The 11,678-nt window shown below is 36.9% G+C and overlaps 1 protein-coding gene across 4 annotated transcripts in view; it reads left to right on the plus strand.

Moving 5' to 3' along the window:
• METTL25 (methyltransferase like 25) overlaps positions 1 to 11,678 on the plus strand; it is a 120,883-nt gene that overhangs the window by 98,899 nt on the left and 10,306 nt on the right. The window contains exon 14 of one of the 4 annotated variants that reach the window (XR_011433663.1): positions 4,774 to 5,919. The exons of 1 other annotated variant lie outside the window; for it this stretch is intronic. The gene's annotated coding sequence lies outside the window, so the exon portion shown is untranslated. Of the gene's footprint in view, positions 1 to 4,773; positions 5,943 to 10,874; positions 10,964 to 11,678 lie in introns of those variants that run through there. 2 more of the 4 variants (XM_070254216.1, XM_070254217.1) reach the window with 2 other exon arrangements.

Below are 11,678 nucleotides of genomic sequence, written 5' to 3' on the forward strand. Positions count from 1 at the left end.
TATTTTGAATATAAGTAGAAAATTCCCATATGCTTTAAGAATTAGACTTCTAAATAATTTTGGATTCAAAGAAGAAATCACAGTGGAAATCAGAAAGTACATTAAATAATAAAGTAATTGAATTTAATTATATTGAAAAAATTACACAACAAAACTTGTGAGAAGAGCTAAAACCATAATATAAGAAGAAATTAGCAAGGGGTGATGTCAGCATCATGGTGCAGTGAGTTTTTCCCTCTCTCTATCCCCTCTAAGTTACAACCAGTAGGACATCCATTTACCAACAAAGAACTCCCTGCACAGTACACCAGAACACCTGAGAGATCCATACATATATACACTGAAGGTGGGTGGACTGGATCTCCAGGAGAGAGTAGAACTAGGGGAGCAGCCTTCTTGCCCTCCCCCAGCAGCAGTCATCCAAAACATGGATACTCCTGGAAGTGACAATGGTGCCCTGACTTGAGATCTCAAAAAGCGCACTGGTGCCAGAGAACAGAGACTACAAGGGCACTAACAGTGCTCATAGCTTAGTCTCTACCCCTCCCCCAGCAGTGGTTGGTGGTGTCCACAACCTAATGCTTCAGGAAGCGCCAGAGGTGCCAGCTCCATCCCCCTCCTCGAGCAGCAGCAACTGAGACACTGGGTGTCCTAGCAGCAAGGGCTGCATTCAGAATGTGGATACTCCCAGCAGTGGCAGTGGTGGCCTGATCTGAGGTTTCCAAAAGCACACCAATGTCAGAGAACAGAGGCTGCAGGAACAGCAGCAGTGCTCGTGGTTTAGCCCCTCCCCCTCCCTGATCAGTGGCAGATGGCATCTGTGATCTGAGTCTCCAGGAGCCACAGCAGTACCCGTGACCTAACCCCTAGTGACAGTACCCTCAACACCAGCCCTACCAGCAGCAAGGGCTGCATACAAGACCCTGGGCCTCTGGCAGTGGTGGCAACACTCATGAACCCAATGACCCCAGCAGCAGTGCTGCCAGCACCCCCAGATAACCAGGGAGAAGCAGCACAGGTGATACACATGGCAGCAGCACTCATGCCTGTGGAGAACCTGCAGAGAACCAGTGGGGAAAATGACACCCAGGCAACCCCATAAGTAGCAGAAGTGTTTGCAGCCTGGTGACCCTGGTGGCAACACCTGTGACTGCAGCAATCATAAGCAGCAAGGCACCAACCTTAGGGGCACAGGCAGCCCAAGGAGGGCACTAGTGACACCTCTAGCAGAGGCAGTGGAGGGCGAAAAGTGCAGGCTCTCGGAGAAAACCAGAAGCAGCTTAGAATCAAAGTAACCAAAGCCTTACACAAACAGGAAAGGTGTTTACTACCTCAAATGTGCCAGCAGAGGATCAATGCATCAGGCACCTTGGAGAACTACAGTAACACAGTAACATAGAAAAAAAAAATGACAACTCTCCAGAACCCAAACTTGAGGTCATAGAAGATTGCAATCTAACAGACAGAAAATTAAAAATTACTGTCATGAAGAAATTCAACAATTACAAGAAAACTCAGAAAGACAGTTCAGTGAGCTCAGGAATAAAATTAATGAACAAAAGGATTACTTCACCAAAGACATTGAAACTCTAAAAAAAAAAACCAAACAAATTCTAGAGATGAAGAACACAATTAACGAGATGAAAAATGAAGTAGAAAGCATTGGAAATAGAGCAGACCAGATGGAAGAGAGAATTAGCAAACTCAAAGATGGAAATCTAGAAATGATTCAGGTGGAAGAGGAGAGAGAACTAAGATTTTTTAAAAATGAAGAAATTCTATGGGAAATATGTCTCAATTAGGAAAAGCAGCATAAGGATAATGGATACCCTAGAAGGAGAAGAGAGGAAAAAGGAGCAGAGAGGTTATTTAAAGAAATAGTAGTTGAGAACTTCCCAAACCTGGGGAAGGAACAGGATATACAAGTACATGAAGATAATAGAACTCCTAATTATCTCAACACAAAAAGACCTTCTCCAAAGTATTTTATATTAAAACTGTCAAAAGTCAATGACAAAGAAAGACTTTTAAGGATAGCTAGAGAGAAGAAAATAACTTACAAAGGAACCCCCATAAAGCTTTCAGCAGATTTCTCAGCAGAAGCTCTACAGGCTAGGAGAAAGTGGAGAGAGATATTCAAAATGTTGAAAGACAAAAACTATCAGCCAAGAATGCTCTCTCCAGCAAAGTTATCCTTCAAATATGAAGGAGAAATAAAAGGTTTCCCAGACAAAGAAAAACTGAGGGAGTTTATCACCCCTAGAACTGTCTTACAAGAAATGTTGAAAGGAGCTCTCCTACCTGAAACAAAAAGACAAAGGTTTACAAAGCTTTGAGCAAGGTGGTAAATAGACAGAATCAGAAAATTGGAACTCTCTATCAGAATAGGTTAATAAACAATTATAACATAAAGGCTAAAGGGAAAGAAAGCATCAAAAATAACTATAACCATTTCAACTTGGTAATAAATTCACAACACAAAAAACAGTAAGTTGTGACAACAATAACATAGAAAGGGAAGAGGAAATGGACAGAACCTGCATAGACTAATGCAGATAAGAGGCTATCAGAAAAAGGACTATCTCATCTATGAGATCTATGCAAACCTGCATGATAACCACAAAACAAAAAATCAGAACAGAATCACAAAATATAAAAGGAGAGGAAACTAAGAAAAACATTACAGAAAATCACCAAACTGAAATCACAGACAGAAGTTAAGGAAAAAGAAACAATGGAAATATAGAACAACCAGAAAACAAAAGATAAAATGGCAGTATTAAGTCCTCATATATCAATAATCACTCTAAATATAAATGGATTGAATTCACCAATCAGAAGACACACAGTGGCTGGATGGATTAAAAAATAAAACCTAACAATATGCTGCCTCCAGAAGACCCATCTCAGTTCTAAAGACAAACATGGGCTCAGAGTGAAGGGATGGAAGATGATACTCCAAGCAAATGGCAAACAAAAGAAAATGGGTGTAGCCGTACTTATGTCAGTTAGACTTCAACCCAAAAAAGATAACAAGAGACAAAGATGAATATTATATAGTGATAAAAGGGGCATTCTACCAAGAAGACATAACACTTCTTAATATATATGGACCTAACATAGGAGCACCAAAGTATATAAAACAACTGTTAACAGTCCTAAGGGGAGAAATTGACAGCAACACAATAATAGTGGAGGACTTTAAAACATGACAGATCAATGGATAGCTCATCCAGACAGATAGTCAACAAGGAAGCATTGGCCTTAAATGAAACACTAAGCAAGGTGGACTTAATCAACATATATAGGACATTCCATCCAAAAGCAGCAGAATACACATTCTTCTCAAGTGCACGTGGAACATTCTCAAAGATAGACCATAGCTGGGAAACAAAACAAACCTCAATAAGTTTAAGAAGATTGAAATCACATCAAGCATCTTTTCCACCCACATTGGTTTGAAACTAGAAATCAACTACAGGAAAGCTGGAAAAGTCACAAATATGGAGATTAAACAACATGCTGCTGAACAACTATTGGATCAATGAAGAAATCAAAGGAGAAATCAAAAAATACCTCGAGACAAATGAAAATGAAAATACAACATACCAAAACTTATGGGATATAGCAAAAGTGATACTAAGAGGGAAGTTTATAACAATGCAAGCCTACCTTAAGAAATAAGAAAAATCTCAAACAATCAAACATTATACCTAAAAAAACTAGAGAAAAAATTGTATGCTCTTGGCTCCCTTGTCAAATATTAGCTGTCCATAAATGTGTGGGTTTACTTCTGGGCTCTCAATTTTGTTCCATTGATCTGTGTGTCTGTTTTTGTGCCAGTACCATGCTGTTTTGGTTACTATGGTTTTGTAGTATAATTTGAAATCGGGGAGTGTGCTACCTCCAGCTTTGTTCTTTTTTCTCAGGAATCCTTTGGCTGTTCAGGGTCTTTTGTTGTTCCATATAAATTTTAGGATTCTTTGTTCTATTTCTGTAAAAAATGTTGTTGGAACTTTGATAGGGATTGCGTTGAATCTATATATTGCTTTAGGAAGTATGGACATTTTAACAATGTTAATTCTTCCAATCCAAGAGCACAGGATATCTTTCCATTTCTTTGTGTCTTCTTCGATTTCTTTCAACAATGTTTTATAGTTTTCGTTGTACAGATCTTTCACCTCTTTCGTTAAGTTTATTCCTAGGTATTTTATTCTTTTTGTTGCAATTGTAAATGGGATTGTATTCTTAATTTCTCTTTCTGCTACTTCGGTGTTAGTGTATAGAAACGCAACCAATTTTTGTACGTTGATTTTGTATCCCGCAACTTGACTGTATTCCTTTATTATTTCTAAAAGGTTTTTAGTGGACTCTTTAGGGTTTTCTAGATATAAAATCATGTCATCTGCAAAGAGTGACAGTTTCACTTCTTCTTTTCCAATGTGGATCCCTTTTATTTCTTATTCTTGCTGATTGCTCTGGCTATGACTTCCAATACTATGTTAAATAACAGTGGTGACAGTGGGCATCCTTGCCTGGTTGCTGCTCTTAGAGGGATAGCTTTCAGTTTTTCTCCATTGAGAATGATATTTGCTGTGGGTTTGTCATATATGGCCTTTATTATGTTGAGGTGTTTTCCTTCTATACCCATTTTATCTAGAGTTTTTATCATAAATGGATGCTGTATCTTGTCAAATGCTTTCTCTGCATCTATTGAGATGATAATGTGATTTTTATTCTTCATTTTGTTAATGTGGTGTATCACATTGATAGATTTGTGGATGTTGAACCATCCCTGCATCCCCGGAATGAAAATTGAGAGCCCAGAAGTTTATGGACAGCTAATATTTGACAAGGGAGCCAAGAGCATACGATGGAGAAAGGAGAATCTCTTCAATAAATGGTGTTGGGAAAATTGGACAGCCACATGCAAAAGAATGAAAGTAGACCATTCCCTTACACCATGCACAAAAATCAACTCAAAATGGATTAAAGACTTGAATGTAAGACCCGAAACCATGAGACTTCTAGAAGAAAACATAGGCAGTACACTCTATGACATTGGTCTGAGCAGCATATTCTCAAGTCCCATGTCTGACCAGGCAAGGGAAACAAAAGAAAAAATGAACAAATGGGACTACATCAAACTAAAAAGTTTCTGCACAGCAAAGGAAACCATCAACAAAAGGAAAAGACAACCTAATAAGATATTTGCAAACCACATATCAGATAAGGGGTTAATATCCAAAATATACAAAGAACTCATACAGCTCAACAACAACAAAAGCAACAATCCAATTAGAAAATGGGCAAAAGATCTGAACAGAGATTTCTCCAAAGAAGATATACAGATGGCCAATAGGCATTTGAAAAGATGCTCAACATCATTAGCTATCAGGGAAATGCAAATCAAAACGACAATGAGGTATCACCTCACTCCGGTCAGAATGGCTATAATTAACAAGACAGGAAACAACAAATGTTGGAGAGGATGTGGAGAGAAGGGAACCCTTGTTCACTGCTGGTGGCAGTGCAAACTGGTGCAGCCACTATGGAAAGCAGTTTGGAGTATCCTCAGAAAATTAAGGATAGATCTACCATATGATCCAGCTATTTCACTGCTGGGTGTTTATCCAAAGAACTTGAAAACACAAAGGCATAAAGATACTTGCACCCCTATGTTCATTGCGGCATTATATACAATAGCCAAGACGTGGAAGCAACCTAGGTGCCCATCAAGGGACGAATGGATAAAGAAGATGTGGTATTTATACACAATGGACTACTACTCAGCCATAAGAAATGACGAAATCTGGCCATTTGTGACAACATGGATGGACCCTGAGGGTATTATGCTGAGTGAAATAAGTCAGAGGGAGAAAGTCAAATACCATATGATCTCACTCATAAGTAGAAGATAAAAACGACAAAAAAAAAAAAAATCACATAGCATTGGAGATTGGACTGGTGGTTACCATTGGGGGGGGGGAGGGCAAAGAGGTGATTAGGGTCACATGTGAGGGGATGCTCTATAATTAGTGTTCGGGTGGTGAACATGATGTAATGTATACAGAATTCGAAATACGATGTACATCCGAAAAAAATAAAAATTTTTAAAAAATAGAGAAAAAAGAACAAATGAGGCCTAAAGTCAGTAGAAGGAAGGAAATAATAAAAATTTGAGCAGAAATAAATAGAGATTAAAAAGACAATAGAAAGGATCAACGAAACTAGGAGCTGATTCTTTGAAAAGATAAACTTGACAAACTCTTAGCTAAACTCACTAAGAAGAAAAGAGAGAAGGCTCAAATAAGTAAAGTCAGAAATGAAAGAAGAGAAATTACAGTGGATACCACAGAAACACAAAGGATTATAAGAGAATACTATGAAAAGCTATATGCCAACAAATTGGATAACCTGGAAGAAATGGATAAATTCCTAGAATCATACAACTTTCCAAAACTGAATCAAGAAGAAATAGGGAATCTGAATAGACCAATCACAGGTAAAGAGATTGAAACAGTAATCAGAAACCTCCCAAAAAACAAAAGTCCAGGACCAGATGGCTACTCTGATGAATTCTACTAACATTCAAAGATTTAATACCTATCCTTCTCAAATTCTTCCAAAAAATTCAAGAGGATGAGATGCTTCCTAACTCATTCTATGAGGCCAACATTACCCTAATACGAGAACCAGACAAGAACAACCCAAAGAAAGGAAAATTACAGCAAATATCACTGATGGACAGAGATGCAAGATTTGTAGGTAAGACCTGAAAACATAAAACGTCTAGAAGAAAACATAGGTGGTACACTCTTTGACATTGGTCTTAATAGTATCTTTTTGTCTCCTGAGGCAAGGGAAACAAAAGAAAAAATAAAGAAATAGGACTACATCAATCTAAGAAGCTTCTGCACAGCAAAGGAAACTATCAATTAAACAAAAAGACAACCTACCACTGGGAGAAAATATTTGCAAATCATATACCTGATAAGGGGTTAATATACAAAATATATGAAGAACTCATAGAACTCAACAACAAGAAAATGAACAACCTGATCAAAAAATGGGCAGAGGATACAAACGGACATTTTTCCAACAAACACATGAAAAGATGTTCAACATCACTAATTATTAGGGAAATGCAAATCAAAACTGCCTTGAGATATCAACTCACATTCATCAAAATGGCTATGATTAAAAAGATGAGAAATAACAAGTGTTGGAGAGGATGTGGAGAAAAGAAAACCCTCATACACTGCTGGTGGGAATCCAAACTGGTGCAGCCACTATGGGAAATGGTATGGAGATGCCTCAAAAAATTAGAAACAGATACCACCTGATCCAGCTATTCCATTTCTGGATGTTTAGCCAAAAATCATAAAAACACTAATTCAAAAGGATATACGCACCCTGATGTTCATTGCAGCATTTTCACAATAGCCAAGACTTGGAAGCAACCTAAGTGCCCATCAAAAGATGAATGGATAAAGATGTAATATATATTTACAATGGAAGACTACTCAGTCTTAAAAAAAGATAAAATTGTGCCATTTGCGAAGACATTGATGAAAACTTAAGGGTATTATGCTTAGGAAATGTCAGACAGAGAAAGACAACTACTGTATGATTTCACTGATATGTGGAAGATAAAGAAACAAACACATAGATATGAAGAACAGATTGGTGGTTATTAGAGGGGAAGTGGGTGAGAGGAGGGCAAAAGGGGTAAAGGGGCACATAGGTACAATGATGGATGGCAACTAGACTTTTGGTGGTGAACACGATGCAGCCTATACAGAAGTCAAAATATGATGTACACTTGAATTGTATATAATACTATAAACCACTGTGACCTCAATAAAATAAATTTTAAATAAAGAAAACAGCTTTGAACATATATTAGAAAAGAAAAAGACTGAAAATTAAAAGATTAGAAGTTAGTGAAAGAAAAACACACAGAGAGATGATGAACACCTCCAAAAGTTGGTTCTTAGATAACTAAAATTGACACAACTCTGGCAAGACTAGTCATTTAAAAAAGTAGAAGGAACATTCAAATAACCAATATCTGGAATGTAAAAGGGAACATCACTATAGATCCTACAGAAATTAGAATGGTCATTAGAATATTATGAACAACTTTATGCCAATAAATTTGAACATTTTTATGAAATGGGAAAACTTCTCCAAGAAATACCATATGCCAAAACTGCCTCAAGAAGAAAAATAAAACATGAATAATCATATAACTATTAAATTGAACCTGCAATTAATCTTTTATTAATTCCCTACATCTCAATAAAAGTACTTTGTGGGTGTTGCAGATAATTCAATCAACCACTGTCTGTGAGTTTGCAACTATGTGACTAAGACTATGCTGGACACTAAAGGTTGGGGAGAAAGATTTAAGAGCTATGATAGTTCCTAATTATCAGGAGCTTATAATCTAGTCATTGAAACACATATGAGGGGCACATGGAAGAATTATAATTTAGATAATGACATTTGAGAGGAGAATAAGTGTCTATATAAACACAGAATCCTTCACTGTGAACCGTCCCCCAGACTGTACACTTCTGTCCCTTTCTCCCCCTTAATTATAGTGTCCTTTTGGTTATTTTTAAATGTGGTCTGGAGAATGGCTTGTTTTCCTGGAGGAGGACTGTTTAAGAAATAATTTGCTGTGTGAAGTGTGTGTTCTGGTTAACCTGTGACCAAAGGAACTGAAAGTCTCGAAGCCGCCCCAGAGGGTTTGTACTTGGCCAGTGATGCTCCTGGCTGCACGGAGGGGAATTTATTAGTTGATGTATTTATCTCAGTGGATTACCTCATTAAGTTTGCAGATGTTCTGTCAATGGAAGGCCTTTTTTTTAATTGTACTGCTTTTATTGGAATTTTCCAATGTACAATCCAGAATAAGAGAGTTAACACATTTCAACACAGAACAAAGTAGCATGTATTTAAATCTCATGGGAGGAAAAGCCTTTAACATGTACTCAGAGAGTTATGATTGAACATGTTGAATTTTAGAAAAATAGAGAATGTACACAAATTCCAACCGAAAATTCAGTGTGTTGCTTTCCATTTGGTCAGCATGGGATTTGTGTGCATCAGCTAATCATGTTGAAACAAATGCACGTGTATTCTCAGTTAGCTGCCCTCTCAGCAAAGAATCCAGTCTTCTAATACTGCTACCAGTCTTTTAAGAAAAAGACTTGATGGTCGTTTTCCATCGAGCAAAGTATACTCAAATAACGTGTTTCAAGGGAAAGATAAAACAATTCCAGATACGATTCGATTATAACAACAGACATCTCTGGTGTTCTGGTGACTCAGAATATTTCTAATTTTAGTAGACAGTATAACTCTGTGCTGGTAAATCTCTGTGAATAAAGGCATAAGGGACAGATTTTAAGTCAAAAAATAATAGTGCTCTGTTTCCACTTTAACTCAAAAGGACAGAACTAAAAATAAAATAGAAGGCAAAGAAAGGGTTCACTTTTAAATGTATAGGATGTTGTGCATCTTTCTATGTATACAAACAAAGCCTTAAAGACGTTGGGTCCACATTTGCATTCACATTACTAGATTATACTAAGTTCAGGAAACCATCCCTTAACAGCAGGTTATACTGTACTGAAGAATGATATTTTAAAAGTTTTGAGGCTCGGGGCCGGCATTTCTATTTCCTCTCTTCTATCCAGAACAGACATTGAATTGGTCCTGAATAAAAAGTTGAGGGGCCGGCCCCCGTGGCGCAGCAGTTAAGTTCACATGTTCCACTTCGGCGGCCCGGGGTTTGCCAGTTCGAATCCCATGTGCAGACCTGTGCACCGCTTGGCAAGCCATGCTGTGGCAAATGTCCCACATATAAAGTAGAGGAAGATGGGCACGGATGTTAGCTCAGGGCCAGTCTTCCTCAGCAAAAGCAGGAGGATTGGGAGCAGATGTTAGCTCAGGGCTAATCTTCCTCAAAATAAAAAGGTTTGAGGGTCAACATTTAGAGTGTAAGAACTGAAAGCTTTTGCAAGGTAAATTATTTTCTTGGATAACTTTCATTCTCATTAATAGCAAATGTTGTTTATCTTGAAAGTAAGCAGATTTGAAATTCTTTAAAACTATCGTTCATGTTTTAGATCTCTAGCACAGTTTTAATATCCACTTTTGTTAATGAGATTATTGATAATGTGTTTTCATTCTAATAAATTGGTTTCAGATGCTTGGACAAGAAAGAATTTCATTAAAATTGCTGCTCTTAATAGCATAGCTCCTACCTTTAAGATTAATGAAACAATGGTAAATTCAACCTAGGTCTCCTTACCTTTTATTATGAAAATTAAAACCCTCGTGGAGCTTTGCTTAGTTTAGTAAATAAAGCTGTGTCACAGAGCTTCTGAAGGTCACGTAGCCTAGTGGAGTTACATCATATATGCATTTAATTTATGTCCTGATTTTTAGATTCTAACCTCTCTACAAGATGCAAATGCATAAGAAGGGTAGGCTAGCTGTTGGTTGGAGCCAGAACAGAAATGCCATCTTGAAAGGATAGGAAACAGGAGACCAACTCTGTAAGTTCCAAAGAACAGGGTATGTGTGTTTCTGACCAAGTTAAGACATATAAAGTCTGACAAAACTTCATTGAACATCTCCTTTGAACTGGGGTGCTGGGTGCTTTCATACTTATCTCAATCCTCAGAACAGCAAACTAATTTAGTAACACATATTAGGGATATAGATTTAGTAAGCATTAATACTTTAGAATAATTCATTCCCCATTCACCTTAGAACTTTGTTATCTTGAAAGCGTAGTGATTTGAATGCCCAATATCTGCTTACCAACTTCCCTTTTGTCCTTTCCTCTTGTCTAGCCCTGTGGTCTCCACACTTTGGTGGGCCGACGAATTAAGGTATAGTTTTATATTCAAAAGAAAATAAATAAACAAACCAAAAAATGTAAGTGTATTTTCCATAGAAATATATTCTCATAGGAAACACCTTTAAGAGATCCTTCAGCTCACTGTTCACAGGTTTAAAAAAAAAACTTATTCGACGATAAAAATCCCATTGACATTCCAAATTATCTATTTTTGTTTTTACTACTTCAGGTAATATATTTCATACTTAGCTTTTATTGTCTTATAAATATATGATGTTATAATCAGAACTTTGCAATTTAAAGTTAAAATTTGCAGCTCAAGGTCACTTTTGAAGGAATTGAACACTAATGGTAGTGGTTAATTATAACTTACTTAAGAATATTAATGAAAACCAAGAAGCTTCCTGCACAAGATACTAACTTTAATTTTAAAGTAAATCTTAATATAATTACTAAAAATAAACCTAAAGGTAATTGCTAATTTATTAAATCCCGAATACTGTGGCGTTTTACATATCATATATACAAGGGCCACCAAAAGAATCAGAGGGGGGATTTTATGAAGAGATTTACTTATAAATGAAATTTGAAAGTTCCAAAGCAAAATTTCAAAAACAGCCGACCAAACAAATGTCCAAATACCGTACTGGTAAGGCAAAAACATTCCGAAAAGCTGGTAGGCATATAGCAATGCCTAAGACTTCAACATTACAATTACAGAGTATGTTTCTTAGTTACCAGTACTGATCTTACTGGACATTAGAATAGTAAATAAAATTGTAAGAAATTATTCTAA

Source organism: Equus caballus, chromosome 28 (genome assembly GCF_041296265.1).
Source record: "Equus caballus isolate H_3958 breed thoroughbred chromosome 28, TB-T2T, whole genome shotgun sequence".
NCBI classification, from domain to species: domain Eukaryota; kingdom Metazoa; phylum Chordata; class Mammalia; order Perissodactyla; family Equidae; genus Equus; species Equus caballus.